Raw genomic sequence first — 27,533 nt, 5'->3', positions numbered from 1 at the left:
CCCGCCTCAAAGTTGGTAGCCCCAGTGGTATGGGAGGTGGACTCGGACATCGAGCGGGCGTTACGGGCTGAACCCGCGCCTCCTCAGTGTCCAGCGGGGCGAAGGTACGTGCCGCTTGGTGTTCGGGACAAACTGATTCGGTGGGCTCACGTCCTACCCTCCTCGGGTCACCCTGGGGTGGCGAGGACAGTGGGGAGCCTTCGGGGGAGGTATTGGTGGCCTACGTTGGCTAAAGACGTTAAGGGTTATGTCTCCTCCTGTTCAGTGTGCGCTCAGAGTAAGGCTCCTAGGCACCTTCCTAGAGGAAGCTACAACCCCTCCCCGTTCCACAGCGGCCATGGTCACATCTGTCCATAGATTTCCTGACCGATCTTCCGCCGTCTCAGGGGAACACCACGGTTCTAGTGATTGTGGATCGGTTCTCTAAGTCCTGCCGTCTCCTCCCGTTGCCCGGTATCCCTACAGCCCTACAGACTGCGGAGGCGTTATTCACCCATGTCTTTCGGCACTACGGGGTGCCGGAGGACATCGTTTCTGATCGGGGCCCCCAATTCACGTCTCGGGTATGGAGAGCGTTCATGGAACGCTTGGGGGTCTCCGTCAGCCTGACCTCCGGTTATCACCCCGAGAGTAATGGGCAGGTGGAGAGAGTGAACCAGGAGGTGGGCAGGTTTCTGCGGTCGTATTGCCAGGATCGGCCAGGGGAGTGGGCACGATACATTCCCTGGGCTGAAATGGCTCAGAACTCACTACGCCACTCCTCTACTAACGTGTCCCCTTTTCAGTGTGTGTTGGGGTACCAGCCGGTCCTGGCACCATGGCATCCGAGCCAGACCGAGGCTCCTGCGGTGGAGGAATGGGTACAGCGCTCCAAGGAGACCTGGAGGGCCGTCCAGGACTCTCTACGACAAGCGAGTGGACGGCAGAAGAGGAGTGCTGACCGCCACCGCAGTGAGGCCCCCGTGTTTGTACCGGGGACAGGGTCTGGCTCTCGACCCGAAACCTACCTCTCCGCTTGCCCTGCCGGAAGCTGGGTCCGCAGTGTGTAGGGCCCTTTAAAGTCCTGAGGAGAATAAACGAGGTGTGTTATCGATTACAACTCCCTTCCTATTATCGTATTAACCCCTCGTTTCATGTGTCTCTCCTCAGGCCGGTGGTGGCTGGTCCCCTGCAGGACAGTGAGGTACCGGAGGTCCCTCCCCCCTCTGGACATCGAGGGGACCCCGGCGTACACGATCCGGGCCATTCTGGACTCAAGGCGCCGGGTGAGGGGCCTGCAGTACCTCGTGGACTGGGAGGGGTACGGTCCGGAGGAGAGGTGCTGGGTACCGGTGGGAGACATCTTGGATCCCTCCATGTTGAGGGATTTCCATCGCCTCCATCCGGATCGCCCTGCACCTCGTCCTCCGGGCGACCTCGAGGCCGGTGTCGGCGCGCTGCGGGAGCCGCGCGTCAGGGGGGTACTGTCACGAGTCCGACCGAGGGTGTTTCCTTTTCCCGGGCGGGTGGCGCTCGGCGGTCGTCGTCACCGGCCTATTAGCTGCCACTGATTGTTTTTTCCTCCCCCTCCTTGTATGTTTAGTGGTAGCACCTGTGTAGGGTTAATTAGTTTGTCTTTATTAGACAGCCGGCCCGCCTGGTTGTTGTGCGGGATTATTTCATTGTAACCTTCGGCTCTGTTGTGTTTGGAACGTTACTTTTGTGAGCACCCTGTGGTGTGTTAAGCGCTATTAAAAAGACGCACAGCATTGAAATTCTGTTTCCTGCATTTGACTCCACACCCACGACACCCGGAGCATTACACTAACGCCTTTAGTGAGAGGTCTAATGCTTTAATATTTAATAATTTCACGGGCTCTTTTAATTTTTTTCTGGCTTGCCATTCCAAATGAAATGGAGTGATTTTTGCTCATATAATTTAAAAAAATAGTTCACTGGGTGTAGGCAAGACCATAAGCAAATAGGTAAACTGGGATATAACTAAAAAACAAATAAGGGTAATTTTTCCACAAATAGACAGGTATTTTCCTAGCAAGATCCTATCAATGACAGATTCATAAACACCCACCATCATGCACCACTTTCCTGTTACACACCACATTATAAACATCCCACGCACAGGATATGCAGAGTTATCAGAGTCAATGTGTAATGTACAAGAGAGGGTATTGCGCAGGCGCATAGCGCAATCAATATGCTGGTAGAATTTTGGTAGCCTTGTTCTCAAATTTGCTTTGTTAAAATCCCCAGCTACAATAAATGCAGCCTCAGTATGTTTGGTTTCCAGTTTGCATATAGTCCAGTGAAGTTCCTTGATGGCCATCTTTGTGTGTGCTTGAGGTGGAATGTACCGCGGTGACTATAACTGATTAGAATTCTCTTGGTAGGTAAAATTGCCAACATTTGATTGTAAAGCATTCTAGATTGGGTGAGCAGAAGGACTTGAGTTCCTGTATGTTGTTATGATTACACCATGAGTTGTTAATCATAAAGCATACACCCACGTGCTTCCTCTTCCCAGAGAGGTGTTTATCTCTGTCGGCGTGATGCATGGATAAGTCTGGTGGCTGGACCAATTCCGACAACATTTCCAGAGAGAGCCATGTTTCCATGAAACAGAGAATGTTACAATCTCTGATGTCTCTCTGGAAGGCAACCCTTGCTCGAATTTCATCTACCTTGTTGTCAAGAGACTGGACATTGGCTAGTAGTATACAGTGAGCAGTGGGCGACGTGCACGTCTACGGAGCCTGACCAAGTGGCCACTTCGTCTGCCCCTTCTGCGGCAAAATTGTTTTGGGTCTTTCCTGAGTGGTGGTCCGAACAGAGGATCTGCTCCGGGAAAGTTGTGTTCCTGGTTGTAATGTTGGTAAGTTGACATTGCTCTTATATCCAGTAGTTCTTCCCGGCTGTATATAATAAGACTTAACATTTTCTGGGGTAACAATGTAAGAAATAATACCAAAAAAAACGAAATACTGCACAGTTTCTTAAGAACTCGAAGCGAGGCGACCATCTCTGTCGGCGCCATCTTGCCGGTTATGTACAAGGCTAACCCTGACACAACCCTGACACGCAGCTGTCATAAGAGGCTGCAGCTATTATAAAGGTTAGTAAAAGGTAATAGATCACATTTTTAACAAGCCTTACAATAACACTTATTTTTCTCCTACTGGAGATCTGACAAAGCTTTTGCTATTGCTGACAAATTTATTCCAGAAAAAATATATATTGCTCACTCATATTCATTAGGATCAAAATAAAAACAAGTTTAATTTTCACGTCAGGGGTGTGTTGCCACACTGCTCTCATCCGCCACTACCATCGGTGAACACCACCAACCTCAAGAAATGCACTGTGGGGATTTATAGCCTAACGCACATATGGAATTAACTCTAACACCAGCCTATCTACCTACAGTATAATGCAACTGCAACACAGTGCACGTGACAGTGTGCCCACCCCACAGTTTTGGCTGGTGCAGGGCTGGGTTTAGCATGGTGCCCGTTGATAATGTATCACCTGTTGCCTTCTTTTTTACAGACAGTCAGTCGCTCGCTCTATTACCCTTGTGACTTTACAGCTCTGGGAGAGAGACACATTGTATTGCACCTCACGTCTAATCAGTCGTCTGCCTCATGAAGCCTCTGGGAGAAACTTCCGTCTGCTGCAAAATGAATGTGTCACAAAGACATTTAGCATGGCCTTTTATGTAGCTGGTTTGAAAATTATTTAAAGGACAGAATGCTGTGTGTCTTTACGAATAGAGTTAAATCAGGTTTTCTGGACCTAAGGGTGTCCCACAGGGATCAATACTTTGTCCGGTTCTTTTCACTATTTACATTAGCAATATTGGTTTATCTGTAAAGATTTGTAACCTTCACCTGTATGCAGATGACACTGTGGTGTATGCTATTGCCCGCACAACTGACCAGGCTCTGTCAATCTGCATTTATTGCCCTACAAAAGCCTTTGTTGAACTGAAATGAGTACTTAATGCAAGTAAAACCAATTATATGTGTTTTTAAATGTATTGAATGATTTATGCATATGTATCCTCATTGATCGTGTACCGGCGTATAAATATCTTGCCATCTAGATTGACGAAAGCTATCTTTCAAAAAGCATGTTGATGAGCTAGTTAAGAAATTAAGAATTCAAATAGGCCTCTTTGATAGGAACAGGTCCTGTCTTTCGTTAAATAGCAGAAAACAAATAATTCAGTCAACATTCATTGCTGCTATTGACAATGGTACAATGGTACAGTACAGATCATTGCATTTTGTATCAGAAAGTAGGCTAGCCCTCCTTGAAGTATTTTGGTCTATAAAGCCCTCTTGCATAAACTTCCGCCATACGTTATCTCATTGTTAACCTTCTGACATATGTTTCCAGACCTGGACTCAGGGATGGCTAAACCTGGAAATCCCTTCAATCTCCACCGAGCTAGGTAAATCTGCCTTTTAGTTTTTTGGGGCCTCATGTGGAATGATCACCAAAAGTCCTTAAAGTTGGTGGATTTGGTGCCTGTAGGGCAATTCATGCTGATGTTAGAGGGCCTTTTTACCGAAGAACGTGTTTGTTTCATATGGTTGTGATTTGTTTCTCAAGGTTTGTGTTTGCTTTGTGTAATTGTGTTGTGGGATTGTTGTTTATTGATGTATTTGACAGGTTGTCACTGTAAATAATAATTTGTTCCTAATATATATATATATAAAGGTAAAAAACATATTTAATGTGTGTCACAGACTTGTAGCAAAACACATTGACGGAATGATGGTATATCCAACAGCAGTTACAACTAATTGAAGCAGTGATTCAGTCCGCAATGACTGGTTGATAACTACTGATACTAAAATATATAAAAAACGATGACTTGACAAGTTTACAAGCATGTATAACAACTCACCGTTGAGGAATTCACTAGTACTGAGACCTTACCACACTACAACAACCCTCATTCATGAAATCACAACAACAACCCCAACTCATGAAGTGAAGATGTTCTCATTTGTATCAAAACACGGCTCACATGGGAGAAAGAAAACACTCATCTTTACTAAAATATCAATATAAGACAATGGGAGTGTCTCAAACAACCATCCATTCATAGTCAACTTCAGACTATCTCACTCCTGCACAGCAACTAGTGAGTCTACTGACATAGTTAACTGTGATTGGTCGAGCTAAATACCCTTACCACACAGACCACGGTGTAATACAGGCTCCCTACACCAATTTGGCACCAAATGCCAGAGGTTACAGAAATGGGAGGGAGTCATCATGGCATGTTTACTTGTGTTGGTGTTGCCCAAAGTGACAGTTGAGAAGGCTATTCATTAATGAATTCCAAAATGGCTGGCTTTATACACAAGCCAAACAAGGGAACTTTAATCATCATAATTAAGAGAAAATCCCTCCCTGGCCTAAACTTGTTTTGTTGTCAAATTGACTGGGGAGTTGATGAGGGGATTCAGACACCATTGTCACTGGTGTTTAGTAGCCTACCATAGAAAGACAGAGCCCTAGGGCCAAGTGAAGAATGTGTGACCTTCAAAACCATAGAGCTTTGACCCTGCTGGCATTAGGTCACATGCAATAATAGAGACAACATATGGTGCTCTGCTGTAGCACAACAACTACAGTATATATACAAAAGTATGTGGACATCCCCTTAAAATTTGTGGATTTGGCTGATAGGTGTATAAAAATCGAGCACACAGCCATGCAATCTCCATAGACAAACATTGGCAGTAGAATGACCTCACTGAAGCGCTCAGTGACTTTCAAAGTGGCACCTTTCCAACAAGTCAATTCGTCAAATTTCTACCCTGCTAAAGCTGCACCGGTCAACTGTAAATGCTGTTATTATGAAGTGAAAACTTCTAAGAGCAACAACGGCTCAGCTGTGAAGTGGTAGGCCAGATAAGCTCACAGAATGGTACTGCTGAGTGCTGAAGCACATAAAAAATTGTCTGTCCTTGGTTGCAACACTCACTACCGAGTTCCAAACTGCCTCAAGAAGCAATGTCAGCACAAGAACTGTTCGTCAGGAGCTTCATGAAAGGGGTTTCCATGGCCGAGCAGCCGCATACAAGCCTAAGATCACCATGCACAATGAAATTCGTTGGCTGGAGTGGTGTAAAACTTGCCGCCATTGGACTCTGGAGCAGTGGAAACGCATTCTCTGGAGTGATGAATCATGCTTTGCCATTTGGCAGTCCGACGGATGAATCTGGGTTTAGCAGATGCCAGGCGACTGCTACCTGCCCCAATACATAGTGCCAACTGTAAAGTTTGGCGGAGGAGGAGTAATGGTCTAGGGATGTTTTTCATGGTTCTGGCTAGGCCCCTTAGTTCTAGTGAAGGGAAATCTTAACGCTACAGCATGCAATGACATTCTAGATTATTCTGTGTTTCCAACTTGGTGGCAACAGTTTTGGGAAGGCCATTTCCTGTTTCAGCATGACACTGCCCCCGTGCACAACCTGACCTCAACTCCCTTGAACACCTTTGGGATGAATTGGAACGCCGACTGCGAGCCAGGCCTAATCGCCCAACATCAGTGCCCGACCTCACTAATGCTCTTGTGGCTGAATGGAAGCAAGTCCCCGCAGCAATGTTCCAACATCTAGTGGAATGCTTCCCAGAAGAGTGGAGGCTGTTATAGCAGCAAAAGCGGGACCAACTCCATATTAATGCCCATGATTTTGGAATGAGACATTCAACGAGCAGGTGTCCACATACTTCTGGTCATGTAGTGCATCTATCAACAGTCATTTAACAAAAGACTTTAGGAGGCAAGTTAAAATGAAATCCCCAAACAGTTATGGTACCTAGTGTCAATACCGCAGTTGGGTTTCACAAAACTCTAAAACAACTGTACAGTATCTGATAATGCAAGCTCAGAGGAAAATCACATCTTGTAAATCTGAGATCCTACACCTGCTGTTCATACTACAGATGGATGAGATTAGTAGCAGGGTGGTGATATTGTGTAGCAGGGTGGTGATATTTTAGCAGATGCTCTTAACCAGAGTGACTTACAGTGAGTACATACATTTTCATACTTTTTTTATACTGGTCCCCAGTGGGAATCGAAAACCCACAACCCTGGCGTTGCAAGCGCCATGCTCTAACAACTGAGCTACACAGTAGCCTATACTACTGTGCTGTATGATAATCAAGAGTGAAGGGTTAGATATTGCATTCACCATTTGGTTGAATTGCATCATTCCATTCCATTTGTGTTCAAACGGAGAATGATTTCATGGACTAATACAGTCAGCCATCTTCAAAGGAGACCTACACTCTTAGAAAAAAGGGTTCCAAAAGGGTTCTTCTGCTGTCCCCATAAGAGAACCCCTTTTGGTTCCAGGTAGAACCCTTTTTTGTTTCATTTAGAACCCTTTTTACTTTCAGGTAGACGTTCTACATGTAACCCAAAAAGGTTCCACCTGGAACCAAAAGGTATCTTCAAAGGTTTCTCCAGTGTGGACAGCCAAAGGACCCTTTAAGGTTATAGAAAGCACCTTTTTTTCTAAGTGCGTAAATGCAACAGAAGATCCATGTACCCCTTGCCCTATTTCACCTAAACCAATGACTTTTACAGATGGCATTCTATGACGAGGTTAACGGTTAACACATTTGTCCTTACCCAACCTGAAACTGGATACATGTAATCTGATTGGTATCTTAATGACTCCGATTATCTCAACTGAGGGAGTCATGCAGCAGGGCCAACTGAGACGTGACCAAAGAATAGATTCAGTTGGAAATAAACAGAATAAAATATCCTCATCAATCTGGCTTCTTCTACAAACTTGACAATGTTAAACCTAATGGTAAATCTGTTCAATCCTCCACAGCTTCACACCTTCATTCAAGTGCCTCCTTAATGGCTCTTAGCTGAATCATATTGATAATCGATTTTACTTCGATTTCCATGGTCCGTCTCCGGTTACTGGTGATGTACTGCGCCATCCAAGTATAATTTCCCCTTTTCCAATGCACACAGTCTCGTGAGCTCATACGTCTCATTATCCTGTAGCACATGGCTCTGCACCACTGTTGGTTCTGTCTTGGTGATCTAATATAAATTGTTAAATCAGTTTAACTGATTGACTAATCAATCAGTGATGAAACCTAAAATGTTCCCACCACCACCAGTGCAACAGACCCCTTTGAAATATCTGGTCACTTTCGTGACATATGCTGTGATGTCAGCATCATTCTAATAGGAGTCCTCTATTGTTACCTGGGAGGTAACTGACACCAGGATTAACACAGCAGTGTTAATGAAGCCTCCATGCGTCACCACTAGGGCCAACAAACACTACACACAGACAGACACCTTGCAACCTTCGCCTGAGCACCCTTGTCTTCTTTTCTGTTGTCTAGCAGTAACAGTTGTCCTTTGTTTTAAAGGGTGTTGGTTGATTGTTCAGTCATAAATACATAATGAGGATTTTGTTATGAGAATGAATGTTACCACCCAGTAACAGTTGGTGACACACATACAACAAGAAAGACCGTCATTCTCCACCAATTGCTGATTATGACTGTGCTTTTGTATTTTCTTGTGTGAGCTTTCTCTCTCCAAACAATGGAAGGAGTTATTCTTCAGGTTGATAGATATAAACCCTATACATTTGAGCATTGGAGTATTGGAGATGGGAGGAGATGGTTTTCCATGTGCAGCTGAACTTGTGGTGAGGCTTCCTCTCCTCTCCTTCTGTCTCTCAGACAGTCCAGCCAAACTCCTTGGCCCTGAGTGAACGCACTGTGATCGCATCACTCGCATGGAGAGAGGGTTGCCAGGCAACCGTGCATGTCTGGTCACCCGACATAGCCAGGAAATCCAAGGGAAGGCTTAGATTTGGAGGATATAGTGTGTGTGTGTGTGTGTGTGTATGTGTGTGTGTGTGTGCGTGCGTGTTTGGGCTTACATGCATATACAGTATTTCTCACTATCATTCAGGGATTTCACACCTCCTGTATCACATTGTGTCAGTGTATCTGTGAAGGAGTGTGTATGATCTTGCGCACGTGCGCGCATGCATCCATTCCTGCATGTTTGTTTGTAGGCGTTTCTGTGCACACCTGTCTCACAGCAGCCAACTCTCATGTTCTATTCCTGGCACTTAGGGAGGCTAAACAGGCTTCGTGACGTAGAGTGCCCCTAGCCTGTTTAAAGGGGAATAAATCTACATGTAATGGGAGCAGACTGCTAGATACAACATGGAGAAGGGAGGGGAGGAGGTAAAGGCTTTGCTTGTGTCAATTATTCCCTTGCGGTAGGCAACAAGGTTTTAGACACATAGACGGAACGGAATTTACCAAACAACATTTCAGAGTGTGGTGATGAAATCCTCAACACCACTGTCAGTTGAAATTAAATGGAGTCCTCTGTTCACTCAAATGAGAAACACAGTATGTTATTTTTGTTTTGAAAGCGGAAAATGGGACATGTGAGTCATAGTTGTTATGGGGAGTGTTTAACAGGCATGATTTTCCTGAGAATGATGAGGTAGAGCACAATGCAACTGGGAAACATATCGACAGAACCCGTTAAGTGCCGTTGTCAAGGCTAACAAAAGTGCATGTACAGTGGGGAGAACAAGTATTTGATACATTGCCGATTTTGCAGGTTTTCCTACTTACAAAGCATGTAGAGGTCTGTAATGTTTTATCATAGGTACACTTCAACTGTGAGAGACGGAATCTAAAACAAAAATCCAGAAAATCACATTGTATGATTTTTAAGTAATTCATTTGCATTTTGTTGCATGACATAAGTATTTGATCACCTACCAACCAGTAAGAATTCCGGCTCTCACAGACCTGTTTTTTTTTTTAAGAAGCCCTCCTGTTCTCCACTCATAACCTGTATTAACTGCACCTGTTTAAACTCGTTACCTGTTCTTGTTCTCCCCACTGTATGTTTATCTGAGGTCCGGGTGAAGGGTATGTGTTGAGGTTCTCAGGGAAGCTGTTAGCCACCTATCCTTTCCCCTTCCTTTCCCATCCCACAACTCAGAATCAGCATTAAGAACCTACACTTATCCTCACAATGTCCCCAGTGCAGTAAGAGTCTTTTGCCAAATAGTGGAGCAGTTGAGTTACAATCTGCTTGCATCATATACTGGTCTGCAGGAGTCCTGTTCAATAGAATTAATCCAAATAGATAGAACTGTCTGCTGTTCCCCTGTGTCAAAATACCAGTAAATCCTGAAGTGTAAAACCTCAAGTTGATTCACACTTGCAGTTCACCATGCAAAGTAGGGGGAAGACTATACCTCGACAAGCCTCAGTGTGCTTAAGCGGTAAAGACAGCGTAATTCACATGCATGGGTCTGTCTCAACAAGTCTTCCCAGCTGCATGAGAGAACCTTGTCATTTCTGTAGAGTGCTAAACATGATTATGGTACAGTGTTACTACAGTACAGGCTATCCCTATTCTCTCTGCTAGTCTGTTAGGCTACCCCAATGATATACTCTTTACAGTGCCTTCAGAAAGTATTCACAACCCTTGACTTTTTCCAGATTTTGGGTGGGATTCAAGTGGGATTCAAATCGACTTAATTGTCATGTTTTGGTGAACGTTCTACACAAAATACTCTGTCATGCCAAAGTGGAAGAACATTATTTTTAATTTCTTTTAATGGAGAATAAAACACGAACATTTCTTGATTTGATAAGTATTCAACCCCCTGAGTCAATACATGTTAGAATCACCTTTGGCAACAATTACAGCTGTGAGTGTTTATTGGTAAGTTTCTAAGAGCTTTGCAAACCTGGATTGTACAATATTATTCTTTAAAAAAATGTGTCAAGCTCCGTCAAGTTGTAACTACGCCACTCAGAAACATTCAAAGATGTCTTGTTAAGCAACTCCAGTGTATATTTGGTCTTGTGCTTTAGGTCATTGTCCTGCTGAAATGCGAATTTGTCTCCCAGTGTTTGTTGGAGAGCAGACTGAAACAGGTTATCCTCTAGGATTTTACCCGTGCTTAGCTCTATTCCGTTTATTTTAATCCCAAAAGATCTCCCTAATCCTTGCCGATGTAAAGCATACCCATAACATGATGCAGCCACCACCATTCTTGAAAATATGAGAAGTGGTACTCAGTGATGTGTTGTGTTGGAATTACCACAAACACAACACTTTGTATTCAGGGCAAAAAGGTCATTTCTTTGCCACAATTGTTTCAGTAATACTTCAGTGCCTTATTGTAAACAGAATGCATATTTTGGACCATTTTTTTCTGTACAGGCTTGCTTCTTTCCACTCTGTAATGTATGTTAGTATTGTCGAGTAACTACAATGTTGTTGATCCATCCTCAGTTACCTCCTATCACAGCCATTAAAATGTTTAACTGTTATAAAAGCCCCATTGGCCTCATGGTGAAATACCTGAGTGGTTTCCCTCGTCTCCAGCAACTGACTTAGGAAGGGCACCTGTATCTTTGTTGGTTTTAGTCAAGCAAAACACAACAGTCTCCTGTAAGCCTACCCAGGTTGGTTCTTAAACAGTCACTAATCCTCAGGAATGAAGACCTTTCAACATTGAGAATGGTGAGAAAGCTTCTCTCCCTTCAGTCGCAGACCAGTAGTAGCCCTAAATCTCAGCACATTCAAAAGTAATGGACTAGAGCAGGGGTTCTCAAACTGGGGTCCACAGACCCACAAAGGTACTGCAAGGGGTCTTTGGGCAGATGTCAAAATGTATTAATAAAAAAGTTTTGTTGATACTAACAACAGACTTTTAAAAAATTGTCCAAGAGATTCGTGGAATAAGTTTAAGGTGTAATATAATACAATACAATATAATGCAATGTAATACCATTAATCTACTCATATGCTCTTAACCTTGGGCAACATGGGCCTGGGAGACTCACTGGGATATTGGTATTCACAGTACTCCACCAATTATAAATGGTTCAACTTAAGACTTCTTGTATATATATATTTTTTAACATAAACACAATGTTATTTCAGCTTTAAAACTGCATTTTGTTTCCTCTGCCTCATCCGAAATGGGTAGAATGCAGGATATTAGCTTTAATGCTGCAACAACAAAAACTCTGCCCTATTAAAAAAATGGTAGAATTGTAGGAAATATGCTCTGAAACTGATTTTTTAAAAATTCCACCATTGCCAAAAACGGGCATTTAAAATATTCCTTCCCAAGGCCTGAGACTTGGTTCGTTCGGCCATGCACTGCCCAAGTCAGTAAAACTCCTTGTATAAGCAGTTCGTTTTTATAGCTCACTTGAGATTTGTTCTGATTATGAGAGGGTTCCTGATGAATTTGCTATCACAAAAGGGGTTCCCAGCTCCAAAAGGTTTGAGAAACCCTGGAATGGAGGAATGGCTACCAAAGGAAGAGGGGTAGTCAGCCTGTGTTTACCGTGGCCCCAGGCTATTGTCATGATAATAGCACATCATGAGATAGCATTAACAGGGGCCATATAACCCATTAAGGCCCTGCACCCCACTGGGTCCATTACCACGGAAACAACATCACACTGTTGGCCCCTCCTTTACTTCCCTCCCTCAGTACGCACCAGTACCCAGGAGACAGGGGAGGGACTATCAATGACATGGACTCAATGCATGGACCAAGCCTTGTGGGAAACCTGACCACATGCAGCCTCCACACACATCAACTACAGTATGGCACAACAATGCAATTGTTGAACCAAACAATTGAGGACAAATGGGGCAAGTAAACTTGGGATTAGTGATTTTGTCTCAATATATTTCATTCAAAGCCACAAGCACATGAAAAGAATCTTCTCATGGATATTTAAAAAAATGTAATGCACTGTTAGGTCTTCATATTAACGTAATATGGTGCTTACCAGTCAAGCACAACATACCCAAGCTGGCACCTGAGTGCAGGTACATGAAAACATTATGTTTTCACACCTGGAAATCACATTCTCCCAGAGAACAACATGTAGGGACACGCTGACATGTATGTGCATCCTCAATATTACATAAACTATTAGTTTCACTAGAACATTGTTTAGACTTAGAATAATACCCATGGAACAGACCTTTACCACACCTCAACTATTTTTGTTTTTAATTCAAAGAATCCTATCTCTTGAGATGGATAGGCACAAGAGAAGAAACACATGTTATACCAAGGGAATGCAAATGCCAAGCTGTTACATGTCCTCCGTATAATGCATCTTAGCAGCAGGTTTCCACACTATGTGTGGCACAGAGCAGGAGTCTCATAGCAGTCAGTGAAGCTCTCTCTTTCACACGGTCACGCCAAACCAAGCAAAGGGATTTCCAGTCCACCCCTACAGCTGTTATGGTACGTCCCTAGGAGACGAGACAGCACAGTGTTCTGGACTGAAATCAACCATCATTGCTTTTGCCAGGGATCATTTTCGTTGGCATTCCCGAAATGCTATCCCCACCCTCCTCCTTCTCCCTCCTGAGCTTCTTACAGTAATCCACAATGATAATGGTGTTGGGTTCCCACCAGTGATGTACAGTATATAAATATGTAATGTACTGTATTTCTATGATTACCACTAGGTTAGAGTAGTTTGAGTAATCTGCCCAGAGACCATGCAGAGTATCTGGAGAGTCATCCCTCCCTCTGAAGTGCAGTAAGAAGAGGGGGGCCCGGTTTTCAAATAGCGATGGAATTTAGGCTTAGGAGTGTTTTAATGATGCATTGTTCCTACAAATGCCGACGATGTAACATGCGTTTCCCTCAACACCACGCAGAGAGTGTAACATTTGAGCATGTGTTGATTCTGACAGGATCAAAAGAAAGGGAGCGCTGCGCAGTATTATTTCACAATACTGATGACGGATCAGCTCCAAGAGAGATATTACTGCATACGGCTGCAAATATTGAGATGGCTTATTCTAATCCTTACTCAATAAAAATGCATTAAATCACTGATTTGGTACATCATTGCGCACATGTTAGGCCACACATCATAAAATATATTGAGATAAATTACAGACAGTAGCCTACAAGTAGCATAATAATACTCAATTCAAATGTATTTCAATATGATTGAAATAGCCCTAAAGCCTGCTGTTATTTTAATGCAGTCATCTCGGTTTTCATTTGAAGCATATTTTTATACCCACTTGTTTGTATCAATTCCAAAGACATTGGCACCTTTGTATCTGTAGTCAACATTGTTCTGAAGTTATCAGTGGTCACCAGTGCCGGTTCTAGATTGTATGGCTCCCTGGGCGAACCCCCTTCAGTCCTCCCTAAGAGTCAGTATTAAACCAAAGGTAGCATTTCGTAGTGTGACTGATTTTACTAATTGCATTGGTACTGTACAACGTTAGAGGTGCGCTATTTAATAGATTCTCCGGCTCCCCCTACCTCGGGCTTCCAGTGGGGAGACCTGAGGTCAACTTACCCCCGCCCCCCTCCCCATCTCGTACTTCTGAGTGGGAGACCTTCCCAGGCAACAGCCTGCCTAGCTTACAAACTAGAATCAGGGCGCCCACTACAACAAGGTTAATTGACCTACAGTCCCACACGGTGACATTGTATCATTGACGTGATGTGCAACTTTTTTTGTGCGGGCGCCCTGTGCTGCCCCCGGCAAGATGCCGCCCTGGGCAGCTGCCCATGTCGCCTATACCTAAATCCGCCACTGGTGGTCACAGAGATACAGATAAACCACCGGATTCTAAGTTTAGTGGAGAACTTCTGTGCATAAAGTGACACGGGAGGGCACAAAAGCATCTAACGACCCACTTAGCTGTTCTACGAGTGGTCTGAGGAAGGCAATAGATTACGATCATTTTCAAGTGCAATGTTAATACCAATGGTTTTGGGAAACAGCTCAGAGATTTAACGATGTTCCTACGTAGGTTCTAATGATGAACTTAGCCTTTATATGCTTTTGGGAAACCGGGCCCAGGTGTGAGACGCTGGAGATGGGATAGATTATATGAAGAGCATTGAAAGTACTTCTTTGACCAAGAACAGAAGTGGATGTCTTCCTCTCCAAGACTAGGGCTGAAGGTCTTCAATAAATGTGCATAGGCCTATCTATAGTCCTTGACCTTTCTTTGTAATAGAAATATTCAACACAACAACACATACTATAAAAATACATTACATGGAGTGAATACTGGTGAGTGTTACAGCAATGCCATAGAATATTCATTGTGGAGGTCAAAAATTAAACCCTGCCGAAGCTGGAGCGATAATTATTAACGCTTTAATTTCCAGGCTCTCTGGACAGGCCTAGTCTCATACACACCAAGGCTAGTCACAGTTAGCTCTTTACCAGGAGATGGGCAAAAAGAACAATCAGGTACCTATAATGGCAGGGCCTTGAACTAATCTGACCATGTCTGAACTGTGTGACCCACCCACACATTTAAGAGTGCTGTTTGCATAGTATAACATACTGTATGTCATGATTAATCCATCAATTAAGGCTAGAAATCAGTGGATGAGAAAATGCTACAAAACAAGACTGATATAAAATCAACATCTCCACACAGGGTTTGCAAAATTTAGCACAATTCCAAATCCCAACCCCCCACCAACAGTTGACTGAATCCATCTGAAAATGCATACTGTAGCTTCCTGTAGACTGAAGACTGCATGTCATTTACAAGATGCTCATGTTTTTGTGTTTTTCCCCTCTCCTGCATATGGCAAGCTTATGGAGGTTGCCGTAGCAACAGACTATAATGACTCCCCCATCCTCAATCCCCTCAACTATGGCTGTAGAGCCATTACCCACATTCCATTACTCCCCACAATGGTACTGGAGCACTTTACTTCCTCATGCCTGGGGGTGCCATTAGGTTTTATCAGGGCGGGTTGGTTGGGTGGATGCGGTGTGAGAACCTAGGCATCAGCATGGGGGATTCTAACGGCTAGCAAACAGCAAACAACTTTTGGTTTATCTCACTGACCCCTAGGGCCCTTGCTGGCTACCTGTAATTGAAACAACTTGGCCAAAATCCGCAGCTGTGGCTTTGTTTAGAGCTGAAGGTCTGCTGTTACTTCTGCTTGGCTTGAGGCACTGTGAGACCAATGACATTCTGCCACAGTGGACAACAGCAGGGGAGAGCCCTTCGTTGGGCTTTGATTTAAAAAATAAAATAAAAAAAGTTCTCTATAGTTCAATAAATTGTATATATTTTTGTGCCATATGTAGTCTTGGTTAAGTAGTCTATTGGAAAACACACACACACAACCTCCTACAAATGGTTATCAAGTTAATCAAATCCAAAGTTCCCTATGATGCGCTCTGCTGCACTGTACATAAACAATATCCCTCTTGATGAAACCCCTCCTAAGCAGTCTGCCCGGGTCTGTTACATTACCAGTTACTCTCACACATTAAAAGAGGGTCACTAGACACCACAAACACAATAGCTTAGATTGTTGCTTTTGAAAACCCAAAGAAAAACTGCATAATATAAAGTTTCGTACTCTGAATCCAACCCAGTCATCAGAGCACTCTCTAAACTGGGTCACTAGAGCTGACTGCCCCTTCCCAAAACAAAAGGCTACAAGGCAAGAATATGCTACTTAAATGACATACTGTAAATTTGTCACTGGAAGGTCCCCTGACTAGATATCTTGAATTAATTTTCTATTCCCTTAACGTTGCAACTAGGGGCAGGATGCAGTGTTTTATTGCCTTTGAGTGAAAGGATTGCCCAAATATGAACAAAATTAGAATGTGATTTATCAGTGGGGTTTGTATTCCCATACATGTGCCCCTCCAGTATCAGACAGTTACATAATATCCCATACTGAACATATACTGGATAGGGTGGTGTGACAACAGTTTAAGCTTTCAAAGGAGAATGTATGTTTTTCCCCCTCATATCTGATGTTAGTTTATCACTTACTGCACTGAATCAGTTCAGTGGCTTGTTCTTTTTCAGTCACGGTAAAATAGTATTTGCACTTTCTTTAACCATAACTGACTTTGTCAGATCATGATCCTGATGCCACTCGTACTGTAAACAGACACCGCTTTAGAAAATACCAACATGGATGTGACATAGTAAATGCAAATCCGCCTCCCTTCATTTAGTAGACATAGTAAATATAAATCTGTCTCCTTCCATTTAGTATCATATGTTACGTTTCATATGGTATGTATTAATTAGTGGATGTCCATCATTCATTTAGTATGATATGTTACCAATTGAAAATCAAACAATATGTTATGAAATTGCTAAACATATGATATGTTACAAATTTCAATTTGAATGGGATAGCATTAGCTATGTGGCTAACGTTAGTTAGGATAGGGGTTAGGGCTAAGGTTAGGGTTAAGGTTAAAGTTAGTGTTAGGAGTTAGGTTAAAGGGTTAAGGTTACGGAAAGGGTTGCTAACATGCTAAGTAGTTGCAAAATAGCTAATAAGTAGTAAGTAGTAGCAAAGTTGCTAATTAGCAAAAATTCTAAAGTTGTCCGTGATGAGATTAGAACACACAACCTTTGGGTTGCTAGACGTTTGCGTTATATGCATACCCATCCACTCTGACCAACCACCCTACTTTTGTTTTTTACTTAAGTAACCTTCTGTCTGATGTAACCTGCCAAACATAACATATCAAATTCAATTGTGTGTCCCGGATTTACATTTACTATGTTACGTCTAGTCAATGAGACCAGGATGAAAATACAGACCATGTCAAAATACCATCACCACACCTGATCAAATCATGCAAAAAAAGTCTCATTCATTACAAAACCTTTAGATATTGCCAATTATATTCATTTAATTGGCAAAGTGGGCAAACTCAGTCATGAAATGCCAACAGACTGTGAGCCATCATATTCATGTATAAAATACCTAATCATTTAAGAAAAGCATTGTTATTTTGAATTCTGTGAAGTTAGTGTGGGAGAGGTGGAAAAATCTATTGTTATCCATCAATAATGAGAAACCACCTAGAATTGACAACTTAAATGGAAAGCTACTGAGGATGGTGGCGAATTATATTGCCACTCCTGTTTGTCATATCTTTAATCGGAGCCTGGAGAAAAGTTTTTGTCCTCAGACCTGGAGGGAAGCTAATGTCATTCCGCTACCCAAGAATGGTAATGCTCACTTTGCTGGTTCTAACAGCCGACCAGTCAGCTTGCTGCCCACGCTTAGCAAACTTTTGGAAAATGAATTGATAATAAGAAGATTGTGGGAGCTGTATTATTATGACTCAGTGCAGACGTCGATATTATCGACCATAATCTATTATTGGAAAAACGTATCTGTTATGGTTTTACTTCCTCTGCCATATCATGGGTTGAGAGCTATCTATCCAATAGACCACAGAGGGTTTTCTTTAATGGAAACTTCTCTAATGTAAAACATGTCAAGTGTGATATTCCTCAAGGCAGCTCTCTTGGCCCTTTACTGTTCTCTCATTTTACTAATGATCGACCACTATCATTAAACAAAGCCTGTGTGTCTTTGTACACTGATGATAGTGAAATCCCTTGTAGTCAGTTTTGGAATGGTTGGCAAGTAATAAACTAGTCCTCAATATATCTAAAACTAAAAGCATTGTATTTAGTACAAATCATTCCCTAAGTTCTATGCCTCAGTTGAATCTGGTAGTGAATGATGTGGCTGTTGAGCAAGTTGAGGGGACTAAACTTCTTGGTGTCACCTTAGACCGTAAATTAGCATGGTCAAGACATATTGATTCTATTGGTGTAAAGATGGGGAGATGTCTGTCTGTGATAAAGAGATACTCAGCATTTTAACATCACAATCTACCAAACAAGTCAAGCAGGCTCTAATTTGATCTAATTTTGACTATTTCCCAGTGATATGGTCAAGTGCTGCAAAGAAGGACCTAGAAAAGCTACGGCTGGCCCAGAACAGAGCAGCAAATCTTCCCTTTCAATGTACACAGCAGGCTAACTGTCACGAAAGTCATCTTGAAAATGACCGGACCAAGGTGCAGCGTAGTGAGCGTAAATTTTTCTTGATTTTTAAATGTCGCCAACAAAACAATAAACAACAAAAACGAACGTGAAGCTTACTAGGGCTATACATGCATTAAACGAAGACAACAACCCACAAATGAGAAAAGGAAAAAAGGCAGCCTAAGTATGATTCCCAATCAGAGACAACGATAGACAGCTGTCCCTGATTGAGAATCATACCCATACCCAAGAACCAGAAAGCATAGACTTTCCCACCCGAGTCAATGGGCAAGACAATCGATTTAAGTGCATTTGAATGGGGTAAGGTAGTAGGTGCCAGGCGCATCTGTGAGAGTGTGTCAAGAACTGCAACACTGCTATTTCTTTTTCACGCTCAACATTTTCCCGTATTTAACAAGACTGGTCCACCACCCAAAGGCCATCCAGCCAACGTGGGCCAGAATCCCTGCGGAACTCTTTTGACACCTTATAGTGTCCATGCCCTAACGAATTGAGGAACTGTTCTGAGGGCTATAGGTGCTGCCCCTCAATATTAGAAAAGTGTTCCTAATATTTTGTACACTCAGTGTGCACGTCTAACCTTTTTTTGGTTATATTGTTCATATTTTGAATTTGTGTAGTTCAGTCCTTGAGTTAACTAATTTCTATTGACGTTCTGTATTATGTCATATTTTATGTTTTGGGTCGACCCGAGGAAGAGTAGCTGCTGCTTCAGCAACAGCTAATGGGGATCCTAATAAAATATGAAATACTCACATTGTACTGGTGCAGGAAGAAATGTGGAGTTTGAGTGACTATGCATTATATCTCACATGATAGTGTGCCATAGTATTGTGCTGCATATTAAGACAGGAATGCTGCTTTGTCACTGACAGAAAAAGCCACCCTTTGCCTGCCACATGGGAAATGATCAATATTTGCTTTCATGTGTGATTTCACTGCTCAGCAAGCCCCCTTGTTCAAGACTTAAAAGGTTGAAATGTACTTTAGCAGCTTTTCTGGGACGTCTGTGCACGGTAGTACACACACCCTCTGAACCAACTACACCTCAGGAATAAATTCCTCTTAACCGGGGGTTGGCCGAACCCTGCTGTTACCGTCGTTCTAGAGAGAGAGAGGTACAGAAGATGAAGGGGTAGAGAGAGGGGTAGTTAGTCTCCTGGCCTTCGCCATTGACCCACTCAGCAGGAGGATGTTGCATGGGAGAGATGCTGTAGCCTATATCTGGACTACAGTGATGAGCACTGACTCTGTGTCAGTGAAACTAAGCTCCACAGAGTGAGGACAGAGTACACTGGGGAGATGACCATACAGATGTATGATCTTAATTTTCCGCCAATTTGCTAAAGCAGGAAAATAATCCTCCAGCAACAGGAAATGTGAATTGTGGATTATAATTAATGTACGTACATTTGTGAAGGAGTTGATACATTTTTTGATAGGGAAAATCAAGTCTGAAATTTCAAAGTGGATATTACAAACTTCAGAAGCCTTTTTAAACCTCAAATACACTTTAAGTTTTACATTTCCTGCATTGCAGGAAAGTTTTCCTGTAACAGGGAGATGAAATTAAGATTCTACATTTGTATGGATAACAGGTTTATGATAGCGGATGATCAAGCGGATGATAATGCAGATAGTGAAGCCCATCTGGGTAAGTCCTCTCCAGCACAGCTCCATCTCCCAGTGCTGAATCTGCTTCCATCAGCACAGCGGTATTACTGCCCTTCTATTTCAAGATGTATTGAAATACCGGCCTGACATTCCCCCTATAACTCATGTACTCTGTCTCAGTCTATCTATGGGATGGAAGTGTCGAAGCACGTGAGGGGTTTCTCGGAGTCTGGACTATGCAGAACGCTGGACTCGGCGCCCGTACACCCCCCCCCAAATCAAAAACAACAGTGCATGGGACAGCTGGTCCGAAAATTCCCTGTATGTCTGTCAACTCAAGGCCTTTCACTTGGGAAGGGGGTCAGGTTATTCAAGCAGCCAGAGGCTGAGAGCCTAACTGGATTAGAGCCATTCCTGGTGCTGTGGGGGCTATATATGGAGGCCGAACCCTCACTCTAAACTTTGTCAGCACCGAGCCGAGACAGAATGTAACAGGAGTTCTATCTTTCACCATGCCTCGAAAACTAAAGGATGATTCTAGAACCCTCCAAGCTTGCACTGATACACCCATACCCACTGCTATGATTGCTCAACTCATTTGCAAATTTTCAGAAAACTGACTGGACAGTATTGCTAGCAATCAGATATTGCTGAAATGGGCAATGTGATTCTGAAACCTTTGTTGGGTATATAGACTATCAATCACATTCTCTCCTATGGCACCTGCCCATTTCCATTGTGTGGATCAAAGATGGGAATGGGTGCTAGGGAGATTGGAGGGGCTGGTGTGTGGGGTTGCTCAAAGCTGTGCCAGAGGGGTGACACAATGCCAAAGCCAGATTAATGCCAAAGAGTTTGTTGTTTTGGTTAGCATAGATGCTCCATGCAGGGAAATTTGTTGATTACTCATGAACCTATGCTGATCAGACAAAAAATGTAGCAGCAAAATCCAAACACACTGGATATTCAATAGACTGTCACCCTCAACTAATGCACTGTCAATGATCATAAATTAAATAGGATTCAGATGGACCTTTAAACATGTAATCTGATAAAGGCTTATGTATCTCTAATAAAACTGTTCTGTCCTAGCTTGCTTACAACCAGAAACACAGCAATGTTTTGAAACGTCTTCAACTGCTGAACAAGCTACCATTTTTATAGGAATGGGCTAAACATGCTAATAACGGTCCTCTGAGTACATCAAAAAAGGTTTAGTGTACCTCAACAGGTATGCCATCCAGCCGTGGAGTTTTCCCACACTTAAAGGCTTTAATTGCATCAAGAAGTTTCTCTTCTGTAATTTGGCCTTCACATGAGTTTTCCTGTACAGCAGTTCATTTTACATTATTAATATAAAAAATCTTTACAGTTTACATTGGTTAGTGGAAATGGAGGAGACTGAAACGAAAACATATGCTTAAAGTACTTTGCTTCCTCTTTCAAAATATATGTTGGTGAACCATGGGTGACTGTCATATAGGTAACAAGTTTCAGTAAATTATTTTTGGTATCATTTCTATGTTGAAGATTAAAATAGAATTTTGTCATTTTCCTCCATATTCCATCCAGTTCGCTTTAGTTTTATAATATATTTCACTTGATCTTTCTTGAAAAAGTTTGTCCAACTTTAGAATGGTACTGTATAAGCCAATTATTTGATGGTCTGACCACATTCTGTCCCCTATCAACACTTTTTAAACTTTTTGTGCCGGTGAGAATGACATAAGAAAGTAGTCAAGATGGCTAGCTTGATTGAGCCCCCGCCATGTATATCTCACTATGTCAGGATATTTAAGCATCCGTAAAATAGGGAAAGGCACAACTGAATGCATATATCCACTATATATCCATGATATTTGTGATTTCCTCCAGTGCACGAGGGTAATAGTGTGATTTCCTTCAGTGCACGAGGGTAATAGTGTGATTTCCTCCAGTGCACGAGGGTAATAGTGTGATTTCCTTCAGTGCACGAGGGTAATAGTTTGTAGTGTGATTTCCTTTACGGTCCATTGAGGTATTTAAAACCGTATTATAATCTCCCACCATTATAATAGAGTCTTGTATTGCTTGGAGTCTTTATTATTATACAGATTTTCAAAGAAGCGTGGATCATCATTCTTCTGAGGTGTTGCTTAGATCCAACATAGTAATGTGTATGCCCCATATAGGATCACGCTGTCGTGACAGTTTCAGGTAGAACGCTTTTGGGTTCCATGTAGAACCCATGGCATGAATAGGATTTTGTTATAGTCTCCAAAATTCCATGAGAACTAGTGGAAGAGCACAAACAGATGCCAAAACATGTTAAAACATACAATGACAATGTGACAGACTGTTGTGTGGTGATGATGTTGTTTTGACAAAGGTAGGTTTGAGGGAGGCCCACTGGAGTTATGCCACACATGGAGCTAATGAAAATATATGGAAATGTCTACTCTACCCAAAATTAACATCAAATCATTGCAGCATTACCGCAAAAATAGAAGAGGCAAGTGGAAGAGGGAGAAAGCAAGGAACTTGTCTGTCGGCCCTGCATTAAAGACCAAAATTGCTTCAAGAAAACTGTGATAAATAAAAAGTATACCAGTTTAATTTAATGACCCAAAAAATGACAACTGTGCCATATAGGTTTCAAAATAGATGGGAAGAGATTTTTGATGAACCAATTCCATGGCACATGATTTATGAACTGATACCAAAAACGATGCCGTATTCAGTTTTTCTGTGGAAATGATTTTACAAAATGTTTTCAACCAATTGAGTGTTGTATATATACAGTGCCTTTGGAAAGTATTCAGACCCCTTGACTTTTTCCATATTTTGTTACATTACAGCCTTATTCTAAAATGGACAATTGTTTTTTCCCCCTCTTCAATCTATATGATACCTCATAATGACAATGCAAAAACAGCTTTTTAGTCACAATTTTGCAAATGTATTAAAAATAAATAACTGAAATATTTCATTTATAAGTATTCTGACCCTTTGCTCAGTACTTTGTTGAATCACTTTTGGCAGCAATTACAGCATCTAGTCTTCTTGGTATGAAGCTACAAGTTTGTCACACCTGTATTTGGAGAATTTCTCCCATTCTTCCCTGCAGATCCTCTCAAGCTCTGTCAGGTTGGATGGAGAGTTTTGCTGCACACCTATTTTCAGGTCTCTCTAGAGATGTTAGATCGGGTTCAAGTCCTGGTTCTAGCTGGGCCACCCAAGGACATTGAGACTTGTCTCGAAGCAACTCCTGTTGGAAGGTGAATCTTCACCCCAGTCTGAGTCCTGAGTGCTCTGGAGCAGGTTTTCATCAAGGAGCTCTCTGTACTTTGCTCCGTTCATCTTTGCCTCGATCCTGACTAGTCTCCCAGTCCCTGCAGCTGAAAAACATCTCCACAGCATGATGCTACCATCACCATGCTTCAGTGTAGAGATGGTGCCAGGTTTCCTCCAGATGTGACGCTTGGCTTTCAGTCCAAAGAGTTCAATCTTGGTTTCATCAGACCAGATAGTGTTGTTTCTCATGATCTGAGAGTCTTTAGGTGCCTTTTGGCAAACTCCAAGCGGGCTGTCATGTGCCTTTAACTGAGGAGTTACTACCTTCTGGCCACTCCATAAAGGCCTGATTGGTGGAGTTCTGCAGAGATCGTTGTCGTTCTGGAAGGTTCTCCTATCCCCACAGAGGAACTCTAGAGCTCTGTCAGAGTGACCATTGGGTTCTTGGTTACTTCCCTGATCAAGGCCCTTCTCCCCTAATGGTTTGGTTCCAAACTGCTTCTATTTAAGAATGATGGAGGCCACTGTGTTTTTGGGGGACCTTCAATGCTGCTACCATTCCACAGATCTGTGCCTTAACACAATCCTGTCTCGGAGCTCTACAGACAATTCCTTCAACCTCATGGCTTGGTTTTTTCTCTGACAGGCACTGACAAATGTGTGACCTTATATATAAACAGGTGTGTGCCTTTCCAAATCATGTCCAATCTATTTAATTTACCACAGGTGGACTCCAATCAAGTTGTAGAAACATCTCAAGGATGATCAATGGAAACAGGATGCACCTGAGCTCAATTAGGAGTCTCGTAGCAAAGGGTCTGAATACTTATGTAAATAAGGTATTTTTTTGTTTGTTGCCATGATAGGGTATTGTGTGTGTAAATTGCTGAGAATTGTTTCATGTAGTCAATTTTAGAATAAGGCTGTAATGTAAAAAAAATTGGAAAAAGTCAAGGGGTCTGTATTTTCTCTGAAGGCACTGTATAATATACAACCATCCCAGTTGTGCTGATTTTGCTGCGAAGAGACAGAATCATTCGATTATTTGTTTTGTTACTGTCAATATGTAGCTTGTTTTTGGTCGCAAGTTTCGTTTCAAGTTTTAAGTTAAGTTATAATGTCATATGCACAAGTACAGTGAAATGCCTTTCAGGAATGGCTGAAGAATTGCAACACCTGGACCAAACTCTGCAAAAAGTACTGCTGGGTGATTTGAAAAGTCCTAGTCAATCGATCAATAATATAATAATACTCTTAGCAAAACATTTAATCATTAATTTACAATCTTTAGAAAATATGAGAATAGAAAGGTTCAGAACTTTTGGGAAAAATCACAGCACATCTGAAAACCATACACTACTGTTCAAAAGTTTGGGGTTTGAAGTTTGGGGTTTGGGGTCACATGTCCGTGTTTTTGACAGAAAATAAAATGTTTTGTCCATTAAAATAACATCAAATTGATCAAAAATACAGTGTAGACATTGTGAATGTTGTAAATGACTATTGTAGCTGGAAACGGCGGTTTGTTTTACGGAACATCTACATAGGCGTACTGAGGCCCATATCAGCAACCATCACTCCTGTGCTCCAATGGCACGTTGTGTTAGCTAATCCAAGTTTATCATTTTAAAAGGCTAACTGATCATTAGAAAACCCTTTTGCAATTTTTTTATTTTTTTTATTTCACCTTTATTTAACCAGGTAGGCTAGTTGAGAACAAGTTCTCATTTGCAACTGCGACCTGGCCAAGATAAAGCATAGCAGTGTGAACAGACAACACAGAGTTACACATGGAGTAAACAATTAACAAGTCAATAACACAGTAGAAAAAAAGGGGAGTCTATATACATTGTGTGCAAAAGGCATGAGGAGGTAGGCGAATAATTACAATTTTGCAGATTAATAACACTGGAGTGATAAATGATCAGATGGTCATGTACAGGTAGAGATATTGGTGTGCAAAAGAGCAGAAAAGTAAATAAATAAAAACAGTATGGGGATGAGGTAGGTAAAAATGGGTGGGCTATTTACCGATAGACTATGTACAGCGGCAGCGATCGGTTAACTGCTCAGACAGCAGATGTTTGAAGTTGGTGAGGGAGATAAAAGTCTCCAACTTCAGCGATTTTTGCAATTCATTCCAGTCACAGGCAGCAGAGAACTGGAACGAAAGGTGGCCAAATGAGGTGTTTGCTTTAGGGATGATCAGTGAGATACACCTGCTGGAGCGCGTGCTACGGATGGGTGTTGCCATCGTGACCAGTGAACTGAGATAAGGCGGAGCTTTACCTAGCATGGACTTGTAGATGACCTGGAGCCAGTGGGTCTGGCGACGAATATGTAGCGAGGGCCAGCCGACTAGAGCATACAAGTCGCAGTGGTGGGTGGTATAAGGTGCTTTAGTGACAAAACGGATGGCACTGTGATAAACTGCATCCAGTTTTCTGAGTAGAGTGTTGGAAGCAATTTTGTAGATGACATCGCCAAAGTCGAGGATCGATAGGATAGTCAGTTTTACTAGGGTAAGTTTGGCGGCGTGAGTGAAGGAGGCTTTGTTGCGGAATAGAAAGCCGATTCTTGATTTGATTTTCGATTGGAGATGTTTGATATGAGTCTGGAAGGAGAGTTTACAGTCTAGCCAGACACCTAGGTACTTATAGATGTCCACATATTCAAGGTCGGAACCATCCAGGGTGGTGATGCTGGTCAGGCGTGCGGGTGCAGGCAGCGAACGGTTGAAAAGCATGCATTTGGTTTTTACTAGTGTTTAAGAGCAGTTGGAGGTCACGGAAGGAGTGTTGTATGGCATTGAAGCTCGTTTGGAGGTTAGATAGCGCAGTGTCCAAGGACGGGCCGGAAGTATATAGAATGGTGTCGTCTGTGTAGAGGTGGATCAGGGAATCGCCCGCAGCAAGAGCAACATCATTGATATATACAGAGAAAAGAACCCTGTGGCACCCCCATAGAGACTGCCAGAGGACCGGACCGCATGCCCTCCGATTTGACACACTGAACGCTGTCTGCAAAGTAATTGGTGAACCAGGCAAGGCAGTCATCCGAAAAACCGAGGCTACTGAGTCTGCCGATAAGAATATGGTGATTGACAGAGTCGAAAGCCTTGGCAAGGTCCATGGCTTAGCACAGCAGAAAACTGTTGTTCTGATTGGTCTTCTTTAAACTAGTTGAGTATCTGGAGCATCAGCATTTGTGGGTTCGATTACAGGCTCAAAATGGACCGAAACTTCTCTTCTGGTTAGAGCCGTGCTGTGAAGGGAGTAGTACACAGCGTTGTACGAGATCTTCAGTTTCCTGGCAATTTCTCGCATGCTATAGCCTTCATTCCTCAGAACAAGAATAGACTGATGAGTTTCAGAAGAATGCACTCCATGATATTCAGGCACCTTTTGGTAGATATTCATCTACCAATAGGTGCCTTTCTTTGCGAGGCATTGGAAAACCTCCCTGCTCAGCGTGGTTGAATCTGTTTTTAAATTCACTGCTCGACTGAGGGGCCTTACAGATGTACATGTGGGGTACAAAGATGAGATAATCATTAAAAAATCATGCTAAATACTATCATTGTATTCAGAGCGAGTCCTTGCAACTTATTACGTGACTTGTTAAGCACATTTTTACATAGGCTTGCAAATGGGTTGAATACTTTCTGACTCAAGACATTTCAGCTTTTAATTTTTTATTAATTTGA

This window comes from Oncorhynchus tshawytscha, linkage group LG03 (assembly GCF_018296145.1).
Source record: "Oncorhynchus tshawytscha isolate Ot180627B linkage group LG03, Otsh_v2.0, whole genome shotgun sequence".
Taxonomy (NCBI): Eukaryota; Metazoa; Chordata; class Actinopteri; order Salmoniformes; family Salmonidae; genus Oncorhynchus; species Oncorhynchus tshawytscha.
The sequence above is the reverse complement of the archived record's forward strand: the minus strand, read 5'-3'. Positions refer to the sequence as shown.